This window comes from Tamandua tetradactyla, chromosome 17 (assembly GCF_023851605.1).
Source record: "Tamandua tetradactyla isolate mTamTet1 chromosome 17, mTamTet1.pri, whole genome shotgun sequence".
Classification (NCBI taxonomy): domain Eukaryota; kingdom Metazoa; phylum Chordata; class Mammalia; order Pilosa; family Myrmecophagidae; genus Tamandua; species Tamandua tetradactyla.
Window position 1 is genome coordinate 17,276,030 of NC_135343.1, and position 12,535 is coordinate 17,288,564.

The 12,535-nt window shown below is 42.6% G+C and overlaps 1 non-coding gene across 1 annotated transcript; it reads left to right on the top strand.

Annotated features, from left to right (window-relative positions):
• The first annotated feature begins 12,061 nt into the window (after positions 1–12,061).
• LOC143661851 (U6 spliceosomal RNA) lies at positions 12,062–12,168 on the top strand. Its single transcript, XR_013164888.1, has one exon. It is a non-coding gene; the product is annotated as a U6 spliceosomal RNA (small nuclear RNA).
• The last annotated feature ends 367 nt before the right edge of the window (positions 12,169–12,535 follow it).

The following is a 12,535-nucleotide window of genomic DNA, read 5'->3' on the forward strand; positions in this document are numbered from 1 at the left end:
CCAGCTATTATGGTAGATGTGTCTATTTCTCTTTTCAGTGTTTGCCTCATGTATTTTGGAGCATTCTGGCTCGGTGCATAAATATTTATGATTATGTCTTCTTGTTGATTTGTTCTTTTATTAATACATAGTGTCCTTCTTTGTCACTTTTAACTGTTTTACATTTAAAGTCTGATTTGTTGGACATTAATATAGCTACTCCTGCTCTTTTCTGATTGTTATTTGCATGGAATATCTTTTTGCAACCTTTCACTTTCAACCTATGTTTATCCTTGGGTCTAAGATGTGTTTCCTGTAGACAGCATATAGTTGGGTCCTATTTTTTAATCCATTCTGCCAGTCTATCTCTTTTGATTGGGGACTTTAATCCATTAACATTTAGTGTTATTACTGTGCAGGCAGTACTTTCTTCTACCATTTTGCCTTTTGGATTTTATTTGTCACATCTAATTTTTCTACTTTTTACCTTTACTGATAGTCTTCATTTCTATACTCTTCTCTCTCCTGTCTTTTCATATCTGTATTTAGTGTTCCCTTTAGTATTTCTTGCAGAGCCAGTCTCTTGGTCACAAATTCTCTCAGTGATATTTTGTCTGAAAAAGTTTTAATTTATCCTTCATTTTTGAAGGACAATTTTGCTGGATATAGTATTCTTGGTTGGCAGTTTTTCTCTTTTAGTAATTTAAATATATCATCCCACTGTCTTCTCACCTCCATAGTTTTTAATGAGAAATCTACACATGGTCTTATTTGCCTTCCCTTGTAGGTGATGGATTGATTTTATCTTGCTGCTTTCAAGATTCTCTCTTTCTCTTTGACATCTGACATTCTGATTAGTAAGTATTTTGGAGTATATCTATTTGGATCTATTCTGTTTGGGGTACACTGCACTTCTTGGATTTGTAATTTTGTCTTTCATAAGAGTTGGGAAATTTTCAGTGATAATTTCCTTCATTAGTTTTTCTCCTCCTTTTCCCTTCTCTTCTCCTTCTGGGACACCCACAATATGTATATTCATGTGCTTCATGGTGTCATTCAATTCCCTGAATCCTTGTTCATATTTTTCAATTCTTTTCCCTATATTTTCTTTTGCTTGTCAGATTTCAGATGTCCTGTCCTGTCCAACAACCAGTGGGTCAGGTTCACTAATCTTATCTTCTGCCTCTTGAAATCTAACATTGTAGGCTTCCTTTTCTTTTTTTTGTCATTTCTACTGTGACTTTGTGATTTGTTTTTTCAGACTTATTTCTTCTTTTTGTTCATACCTTACTTTCTTTCTATCCTTCCTCAATTCATTGATTTGATTTTTGATGAGGTTTTTCATGTCTGTTCAAACATTCTAAATTAATTGTTTAAACTCCTGTATCTCACTTGAATTGTTGGTTTGTTTCTTTGACTGGGCCATATCTTCAATTTTCCTACTATGGTTTGTTATTTTTTTCTGGCATCAAGGCATTTAATTTCCTTAATTAGTTTATTCTGGAGATTTTCACCCTTTTACCTAGGGTTTTCTTGCTGGATGGTTTTATTCTCTTATCTGTTCTTTGACATTCCATTCCACTTACTCTAGAACTCGAGCATAGGTTTGTTCAACAGATCAGAATTTTTCAGTTCTTCTTTTTTGCCCTGCATGTATGGTGCCTTTTTTCCCCCCTTAGGAGGGTCTACTTAGGTATTATAGACTCCAGTCAGATTTTTCCAGACCATACTGGCCTCCTCTCGGGAGGAAAGAGTCATCTGCATCAGTTTTCCCTGCAGGTGAGAACCACAGGTTGAAAGACTTTCCTATGAAGCCTCTGAACTCTGTTTTTCCTATCCTACCAGTATGTGGTACTTGTCTGCCTGCGGGTCCCACCAGCCTAAATTGATGTGGAATCTTTAAATTCAGCAGACTCTCCCTGCTGGGGGCATGGTTCAGACAGAGGAGAGGTTGTAGGCTGGCCTTAATAACTTCAGTTTTCCAGACCCTGGGGTCTGAATTCCTTGAGGGAGGGATTCCACCTGAGCTGGGACCCACTGCTCTTCTGGGGAAGGCACAGCCTCCAGACAAACTCTAAAACAAGCTTAATTCTGCCCATGCCTAGGGCAGTTGTAGCCTGAGAAGGCTTGCAGCTGTATCCAAAGAGCAGTCAAGCTGTAGAAACACAGCCACAAAAAAGAAAAGAAAAAAAAAAATCCTTTTCAGAGCAGGACTCCATTACTTGGGTTTGCCAATCAAGAGCTTAAGTTGGTATATGTTGCTCTGTATATCTCTAGGTCGTATGTGCCCCCTCCTTTCCTTCAGGGCCCAGACACTATCAAATATTTTGTGCTGTCAGATCCAAAAAACCTCTGTTTTTTTGTTTTTCTTTTTCCATCAGCCCTACCCTCTCTGTGCCAGGGCAAAAACCAGCAACCTCAGCTTTTACTTGAGGTTCAGCTGAGCCGGGGGCCCATTTTCAGTGGTCAGAATTTGTTAATTAATTCCACAGTTGGAGCTTGGTTGCACTCAGCCCCTGCTGCTGGTAAAGTCTCTTTCCTTTCCCCTCTGGGAAGCAGCCTGTGGGGGAGGGGCACCGGCTCCACGGCTTAGGGGACTCACAGTTCTGGGTGGTCTCTCAGCGGTCCAGCTTGTCCAGACTGGAGTACGCTGTGTGTCCAGGCACTGACATGGCCCCAGCAGTTGTTCTCTACCATTCCTGGCTGTTTACTAGCTGCTCTGGAGGATGAACTAAATCTCACTCCTCACTAAGCCGCCATCTTGTTTACCTAAGATTTTGCAGTTACTTGGGTTTGCATTGAAGGCCTCCTTTTCACTTGGTTTGTCACTGATTCCTTGCCAAGCTAAGGCTGGGCCCTCAGGCAGGAGGTGTAACTCTAATTGAAGATCTGTTAAAAGCTAAGGAGAAAGGCGATTTGCCAAAGTGCATTTTCCCTACTTCCCAGAAGATGGTGCGCTTGGGTCACCTCTTCCTTTAGGCCCACCTGTCCCTGACTGCATTAGCTAGCCAGGCAGGATTGTGACCAGGTGCAAATCCAGTCAAAGCTGCAGGTCTCCATGCATGCTGAAAGTCACCGTCTCTGGGGTTGGTGGGTAGGCAGTGTGACCTTGGCAGAGAATCTACTTGTGGGAATGATGGGCTGTTGGTTCCCAGGCCTCTGTGTGGAAAAGTCTTGGGCTGTAGGGCTGAGGGTTTCAAGTTCCCCTGCCCACGGCCAACCCAGGAGTGCCTGGAGGTCTGGTGTGGCTCACTGCCTTGAATGCCCACCTCTCCACCCATGCATGCTGTTGAACAGGCTAGGCCTCCGTGGAGAAGGAATAGAAGCAGTGGGACCCAGAGTGCCCCTTTTGCTGGCCAATTATCAGATAGGTTCTGTTCTGTGCCCCCCTGCTCCCAAGGGGTGGGTCCGCCAGTCTCCACCAAAGCCAGGCACCCACAGCTGCCTGTCTCATGGATAGAGGCAGGCACTGTGCCCTGGCAGCAAGGTCTCTGTGCAAATCTAAATTGAGACTGTTGGCTTATAGGGGTGCTCCTGGCTGCCGAGCTGAGAGAATACCTCTCGAGCTGGTGTGGAGGTGGGAGTGCAAGAGCACCCTGCTCCTTGGGCACCTGGTCCAGCTGCACGTCGTAGCCTGCCCCAGGTGCAGTCATGACTGAGTAAACCCACCCTGACCTCTCAATTGCTATTCCCTGCTTTTGCATCTAGGTCCTCCCTTTATGATGTAGAAGTCCCTTTCTGGCCACTTATACCCTGGAACCACTTTTCCAGGTTGTTTTCTGTCCTTTCTCAGTTGTTCTATGGTGACCTCGGCCTATCCTATTCTGCCATCTTCCTGGTGGTAGCATAGTGAGGTTTTAAAATCATAAATCAAACCATGTCAGTCTACCCTCCACTGACCTCCCTTTTGCCTAAAATAAGAGCCACAATCCTTACCATGGCCTACAAGGCCCTACCTGCTCTGGCCTCACTTGCTGCCCAGCCTACCTTGTGCACTGGATTTTACATGGGCCTTCTTGCTCTTCCTTGAACCCTGCCTCAGGACCTTTACACTTCCTTGATGTCCTTTCCTTGGTTGTTAGTATGGTTCCCTGCCTCATTTTATGCTAGCCTCACCTTCCAAAAATCTAACCTTATTCTTTTATCCTCATCACTTGTCCTTTTATCCTCATCACTCTTTTCTCTGTTTATTTTTTCTTTACTGCCTATTGTGATCTGAAACTACATATTTTGTTGTTCTTGTTGATTTGTTTACTGCAATCTTTCCCATAAAAGATCCACGAGGAAGGATTTTGTCTTTCCTGCTCACTGTTGTATCTTGTATTCCCAGTGCCTAAATTGTGCCTCACACATAAGAGGCACTCAGCAATTATTTGTTGAATGAGTAAATTAGTTAATGGATAAAAAATCTAATGCAACATTATTACCTAATTATTATGTGTGCAGTAACTTCCACAGAGTAACTTCAATAACAAACATACACAAAGACCAAACTGGGCTTCTTTGTAGGAGAAAATAAAAAAACAAAAAACTGGTCCCAAGAAGAAAGAAAAACACCAGCTGATAACAGGACAGCATAGACTATAAACCACCCTTAAAAAAGCAAGGTTGGAAAAGTACATCATAGGAGGTGCTTTTCCCTTCCCAGTTTTGTCCTGAAGGTTTGCCTCCCTTTTGAAAAGCTCTGGACCATTACTGCTTATACCCCTGCCCTAATTTCTCACAGCACAGCTGAGACGGCAATGAAACATTTAAACAAGACATCCCCAAAGGTACAGGGCTATTGTTCCAATAACACAGGGAAACAAGGTGAACTGGAGCATCCCCACAGGTGTGCAGTATATAGGTTTCAGGTGAGCCAGTTATTGAAGCTCTTGCTACTTTAAACCCACAGGATGACCACGTGGGGCCCAAAGAAACCCTTGGGCTTGTCGCCTCCAGCCTGGAGCACCCTGCCCACTTATCCCAGTGTGCCAAGTAAATATTGCCAAATTCAGTGTGCTTTGACATGAAAACTGCTGAGTTGTCACGAGTTATTTCAGGACCTGAAGCAAAAAGGAAGTATTATTCCTGGAAGAAGATTCCTCTGCTTATTCTGAAAAATTCAAGCTCCTACCTGGCTCAGAACAGCACCAGAGTCTTTGGTGTTTGCTTTATAGATCAACTTCATTTTGCCCTTTTCTTATCTTCCAGAGAAATTGTCATGTTCAAATTGTACTTCCAGCTTGGCAAGCCATGTTCCTTACCATAAGAATACATCAGAGGCCTCCAAGTTAACAGGCAGTGTCCTTACCAAGTTCTGGAGATTTCCTCAACGTCTGGAATAAAGTGTCTAATGCAGAAATATGCTGCATCAATGACAATTTGAAAATCTGAAAGAGTTTATCAGTAGGGAAGATGAGCTTAGTATTCTTGGGGCAACAGTGCAAATGATACCCAGAATCAAATGATTCTGGGGTGAAATATCAGTAAAACTACTAAGTTTTAAGCAGGGAGGCTCTTCAATACTTTATTTCAAAGTATTTATACTTTTTGTTTTGTTTTTTGTACAATTACACTGAGATATAATTATTTACCAAAAGGAATCTAATTCCCCCATACAGTGTGAACAATGAACGAAAAGGAAGTTCCAGGTCAGAGACAACTTTCAGGCATACCTGGCTAAAGGTTCCACCAGTCCCTCAGTGAGGAGGACTGAAAAATATCAGAACCCCACTGTATTCACGGATGTAAATAATCATGCATATGTTAACTAAATTATAAAGCACATATAGTCCTCATTTCATAATTCTGCAATGTTAAATTACAAAGTTAATCCTGTAGTTTTCTTCATGAAGTTTGAAATAATTGGGACCTTCCCAATATTGTTGTAACACACATCTGGACTCCACATCCCCTTCCCCCATCTATGGAAATCAAAATCCTAATACCCAGATAGGACAAAATGGGTTAACAGCATTTCTTACAAGAATTCTGCCTTAGCAAAGCTTTTTATTTTTTCTTTCTTTTCATCCTATTTGCTATACATAATACTTAGAATCTAAGGATAAATAAAGTAATTCATCACTCTCTTTTCCTAGGCAAGTCCTTCTGTGAAACTTCCTCATTTTATAATATACTAATCATATAAACATGGCTGATCATGGCAACTTTAAGAACTGACTAAACAGACTGCAACAGAGCCAGCACACCTGGGATGATAGCGAGCTATCAGGTACAGTGTTCTCCATCACAGGCTACCTTGTACATCCAGGGGGCCGTGACATTCTTCTCATTGGGTGTGAAATTGGATGCTCATTTTCATACCTGGAGAGGCAATCGAGTATCTGCCTGTGGGGTAATAATGAGCTAGAAATGGTCTATCTGTGCGACGTGTTATCATAAATGATAATGGATAGGTAGGCCAAGGTGGACTAAAGCTCAATCTGGGACAGCCCAAAGGGAGACAAACTGTGGTTCCTGTCGTGTGATTTTGGGTGGCTTACTTCTCCACGCTGGGCCTCTGTAGCTTCATTAGAACTGGACAAGTTGGATTAAGTGTTTTCCAAGGTCCTTTCCAACTTTTCTATGAACTCATGAATCTAAATCCTTTCTTCTCAGAACAAATTTCAAATTCCTTGAATAAATTCCTTTCTGTGCCCAGCCTGAGATCTTGTGCTCCTCATTAACACTGCCTAGGCTGGGCCTCTCTAATTCATTCAACATCAAAACGAAGAAGCCACTTTGAGTCCAGACAGCACCCTCAGGGTCCTCCCAGGGCTCAGACAACCTGCTTAGGACAGGAAACAGGGGTAAGCGCCTAGATAGCCAGGCACTCTAACCTGAAATTATCGTAGTATATCTCCATATTGCATATTCTATTTTAACAAAGCCTTTCTCTAGGGATCACTAAGGATAATTAAAAATTATTTATACTAATACTAAATGATTACATAGTCATATCACATTTTAGTAATATTATAGCTTGCACTTCTAAGGAAAATGCGATTGTGAAACGTACCACTCTTCTAGACACCTCTAACCTAACCTGGCATTTAGCTTTCCCTTGTTCTACCTAACTTCTCCTCCCCTCTGACCTTGTAGAGATCTTTCACCAAGGGTCTGCCCTTCCTTCAAGCTAAGGTTGAACCTCCTTAGCATGGCTTCATAGGTATCCATAATCTGGTCCCAACATGCCTTTCAAGCCTCATTCTCTACCCTTCTACCCACCTGTTTCAGCTCATAAGACAGTCTCATCACTTCTCACACACCATGGACAATGTGCCTCTCTACATTTTCCCATGTTGTTCCCTTCACCTGGGTACCCACCCTCCTTTTCTGTCTGTCCTTGACCGTCAAGATCAGTTCAAAAGGATCCTCCTTTGGGAATCAGTCTCAAATCCAGCTCCACCCCAATATGAAAAAGATTGCTTGCTCTCCTCTCAGTACTCCAAGGGTTTTCTATTTATAGCCCATTATTGGCCTTTGCATCATACCTCAGACCTGATAAGAATCCCATTTACCAGACCTATGGCCTTGGGGAAATTATACACCTCTCTGAGACTGGATTTTCTATCTGACAAATGAGCTAGGAAAGCATCTGGCATGCTGTCTGGTAAAATAGTTTGCTGCTAAAGCAACATTAATAGTCTTTACTTCTTCACGTGGCAAGGGACCATGCCTATGTTACCTTTATGTTCTTGGTACTGAGCAGCATTCTGACAGTGAACAAGTGCTCAGTAAGGGTTTGCTGAGCTCAATTCCTTGATGCTCACTCACTGAAATCCTTTGTAAGTTGTGGCAGGTCAGGCACAGAAAGTGGCATCTGTGAGGTTTCGGACTTCAGAACTATGGTCGGGCTGGAAATTGCTTAGTGCTCCCTTAGAAGATGGTTATCCAGGCTGTGCCGCCTTCCATTGCCCGACTGTGAGCAGTTGACTGTTTAATGACAGGAGGGAGGGCAGGGACTTAAAGAGGTAAGTGACAATCAAATCCCAGGAAGGGGCACCTCTTCAAAGGCTGCCATATAAGGGACATTAAGAGGCTTTCCTGCTTATACTCACAAGACCTACTTTTTCTGACTTTATATTGCATCACCTGAAACTCCACAATTAAGCATCTGTGCTGGTTTGAATCTATTATGTACCCCAGAAAAGCCATGTTTTAATCCTGATCCAGTTGTTTAGGAGCAGCCATTTCTTTTCATCCTAATTCATTACTATAGGTTAGAATGTTTTGATTAGATTTTCTTCAGGGAGATGTGACACACCCAATTGTGGGTATTAACTTTGATTAGATAGAGATGTGACTTCACCCATTCCAGATGGATCTTGATTAGCTTACTGGAATCCTTCAGAAGGAAATATTTTGGAGAGAGAGCCTACAGAAACACAAAAGCCTCAGAGCCAACAGAAAGAGCAGATATAGATGCTTGGAGAACAGAGACACGGATGTTTGGAGATGCTTGGAGCCCAGCAGACATCACCATGAACAAGCCAGAAACTGGAGAGAGCCAAGGGAAGCCAAGAGATGAAAGCCAGTCCTGGAGAAGTAAAGTGAGGAACCTCCACAGGCACAGAGGCTGAAAGCAATGGAGCCCAGGAGCAAGGGACCAGCAGATGCCAGCCACATGCCTTCCCAGCTGACAGAGGTGTTCCTGACCCATTGATCTCCCTTGAATTTAGGTAACCTCTTATGGTGTCTTAATTTGGACACTTTCATTTCCTTAGAACTGTAAACTTGTAACTTATTAAATTCTCCTTATTAAAAGCCATTCCAGTTCTGGTATATTGCATTCTGACAACTTGCAAACTAACACAGCATCCTTCAGACTACAAGGACTTTTCTTTTCCATACAAAAAAGTCTATTGTAAGGGTAGAAGGGCTATTTTTCATTCATATCTTTGTCAACTAGTTCAATATATTGCTTTAATCCTAAGAACTGGTTAAGCTCAGCCCCAGCCAGCCAATAAGAATTTGGGAAAGGAGGGGTAAACTGAAGCATGAGAAACTGTAGAGGAAGCAGATTTGGGTGGGGGAATTTATGTAACTAAATAGAAGTTTGGCAGATAGTGTGTGGGGCACCAAGCAATATGAGAGGGGGCACAGAAAAGTAGGACGAAAGAGCTACAGATATGTAATTTTGTGGGGGCTAGTCCAACTTACATTACAGGCCACTTTGGAAAAGACAATGTAACATTTGAGAGATAGAAGGATGAATTAGAAATTGAAAATGGAACATGTTTACACTTTCACTCATTATCTCAATCTTCCTAGCTGTATTAGCTAGGGTTCTCTAGAGAAACTGAATCGGCAGGAGATATCTATAAATATAAAATTTGTGAAAGTGTCTCACACAACCATGGAGATGTAAGAGTACAAGAGCTGTAGGGCAGGCCATCAGCTGGCAGCTCCAATGAAGGTCCTCAATGAACTCTCAGGAGAGGCTGGCTTGCTGAAGCAGAAAAGGGTGACCATCTCTTCTGAATCCTCCTTAAGAGCCCTTTGGTGATTAGATTAAGCATCACACATTGTGGAAGACACTCTCCTGATTACATTTGCAATCAGCTGTGGATGCAGCCAATGTGGTCACACTTAAAGTCCATGAAATGTTCTCATAGTAACAGACATGCCAATGCCTGCCCAAACAAACAACCAGGTAACATCGCCTGACCAAGTTCACACATGATACTGACCATCACAGTCCACCCTCTGTCAACATCGCAGCTATACACATCACCTTAAACCATACTTTAATCTCTAAATAGAAAACAATAACAGACACATTTTTTTCCTCACCTAACAATACTCAACTGTCCTGCATACAAACAGAAATGCATTAAATCTCTCCAAAATATGGTACAAGTCCTTGGGTGATGTTCACTTTTAAACTTGATATCCTACAACTTAAATACTTAACATGAACAAAACTGCTTATGTCATATGATATAGGGGGTGAAGTAAAGAGGAAAATAAATATATTTGATTTATGTATAAATACATAGATACTAATTACAAAGCAAGGAAGAAATATGCATACCATACAGTACTCATTTCTGTAACTGATCATGTGGTTGTAGTTCATATTTATCACTACCTTCTACTACTACGCATTCCATCTCCCTTTACCTTCAGCAAGCACCTCAGCTGGTTGTGGTTCTTTGCCTGGTGGGGGGACCCAGACCTTCATTCCTGTGCTGGTTTGAAAGGAAGCATGTCCCCTAAGAAAAGCCATGTTTTAATATAAATTCCATTTCATAAAGGTAGAATAATCTCTATTCAATACAGTATGTTTGAAACTATAATGAGATCATCTCCCTGGTTGATGTGATTTAGTCAAGAATGGTTGTTAAACTGGATTAGGGGATGACATGTCTCCACCATTTGAGTGGGTCTTGATTAGTTTCTGAAGTCCTATAAAAGAGGAAACATTTTGGAGAGAGAGAGATTCAGAGAGAGCAGAAAATGCTGCAGCACCACGAAGCATAGAGTCCACCAGCCAGCGACCTTTGGAGATGAAGAAGGAAAACACCTCCCGGGGAGCTTCATGAAACAGGAAGCCAGGAGACAAAGCTAGCAGAGGACGCCGTATTCGCCATGTGTCCTTCCAGATGAGAGAGAAGCCCTGACTGTGTTCGCCATGTGCCGTCTTACTTGAGAGAGAGACCCTAAACTTCATCGGCCTTCTTGAACCAAGGTATCTTTCCCTGGATGCCTTTGATTGGACAATTCTATAGACTTGTTTTAATTGGGACATTTTCTCGGCCTTAGAACTGTAAACTTGCAACTCATTAAATTCTCCCTTTTAAAAGCCATTCCATTTCTGGTATATTGCATTCCAGCAGCTAGCAAACTAGAACATTCCTGAAGCTTCAGAGTGATAGGAAGTCCTGCCTGGATTGGGTTGCTGCCATTTTCTGTTGATTTTAATCACAGGGCATGGTATTACTAAGAGCACCCTCGAGGATCTCCTATATTCCAGGAAAAACTCTTCTTTAGCTCCATTGTGTAGTTGCAGTCCCATTTCCCCCTGATAGTCAGGGTCAATCACCCCAGCCAATAAAGTAATACCCTTATTGGCATGTTGGGGGCATGAGTAGCCCAAAGTGACCAGGTGGCAGTCTTAGATTCCAGTTCAATGGAATCATTCTTGTTTCTCCTGGTGGTAGCACTCCCCCTTTTGGAACTAAAACCTGTAGACCAGCAGAGCTCAAGGTTGTAGGGACAGGAAGCAAAACTTTTCCTAGTGGATCACTAGGGGTAATAGTGAGTAGTACCACTCCCATTTTCACCCCTGGATTCCTGGACCCATAAATCCTGGCAACGGGAGAAACAGCACCATATAGTGGATGCTGATTCAGAGCATACACAGCCTCCTGGAGGACTTTGCTCCAGCCTTGCAAGGTATTGTCACCTAGTTTTGACTGTAATTGAGTTTTCAAAAGGCTATTCCACCATTCTATCAACACAGCTGCCTCTGGATGGTAGGGAACATGGTAAGACCAGAGAATTCCAAGAGCATGTGCCCATTCCTGCACTTCATTTGCTGTGAAGTAGGTTCCTTAATCAGAAGCAATGCTGTGTGGAATACCATGATGATGGATAAGGCATTTGTAAGTCCATGGATGGTAGTTTTGACAGAAGCATTGAGCGTAGGGAAAGCAAACCCATATCCAGATTATGTGTCTATTCCAGTTACAACAAATTGCTACCCCTTCCGTGATGGAAGTGGTTCAATGTAACCAACCATTTAGCTGGCTGATCATCTTGGGGAATGATACCATATCAGGGGCTGAGTGTGGGCATATGCTGCTGGCAGATTGGGCACTCAGCAGTGGCTGTAGCCAGGTTAGCCTTGGTGAGTGGAAATCCATGTGCTGAGCCCATACATAACCTCCTTCCCTACCACCATGACCACTTTGTTCATGAGCCCTTTGGGCAATGATAGGAGTTGCTGGGGAAAGACACTGACTGGTATCCACAGAATGGATCATCTTATCCACTTGATTATCAAAACCTTCCTCTGCTGAAGTCACCCTCTGGTGCACATTCATATGGAACACAAATATCTTCATGTTTTTAGCCAACTCAGAAAGGTCTATCTGTGCTTGCTTCGGCAGCACATATACTAAAATTGGAATGATACAGAGAAGATTAGCATGGCCCCTGTGCAAGGAGGACACGCAAATTCGTGAAGCATTCCATATAAAAAAGAAAGGTCTTTTTACCTCTTTCCCAGACCTCTTTGTCACCAATCTTCCAGTCATGTTCTTTCCAAGTCTCTGACCCTCCAGCCAAACCATTAGAAACAGCCCATGATTCAGTATACAAATGCACTTCTGGCCAGTTCTCCTTCCAAGCAAAATGAACAACCAGGTGTACTGCTCAAAGTTCTGCCCACTGGTAGAATTTCCCCTCACCACACTCCTTCAGGAACATACCAGAAAGGGTTGTGGTGCTGCAGCTGTCCACTTTCAGATGGTACCTGCATATTATGCAGAACCAAATGTAAAATAGTTTTCTCTTTCTCAGTCAACTCACTGTAAGGAACTCCCCAAGAGGCCATAGCACTGATCTG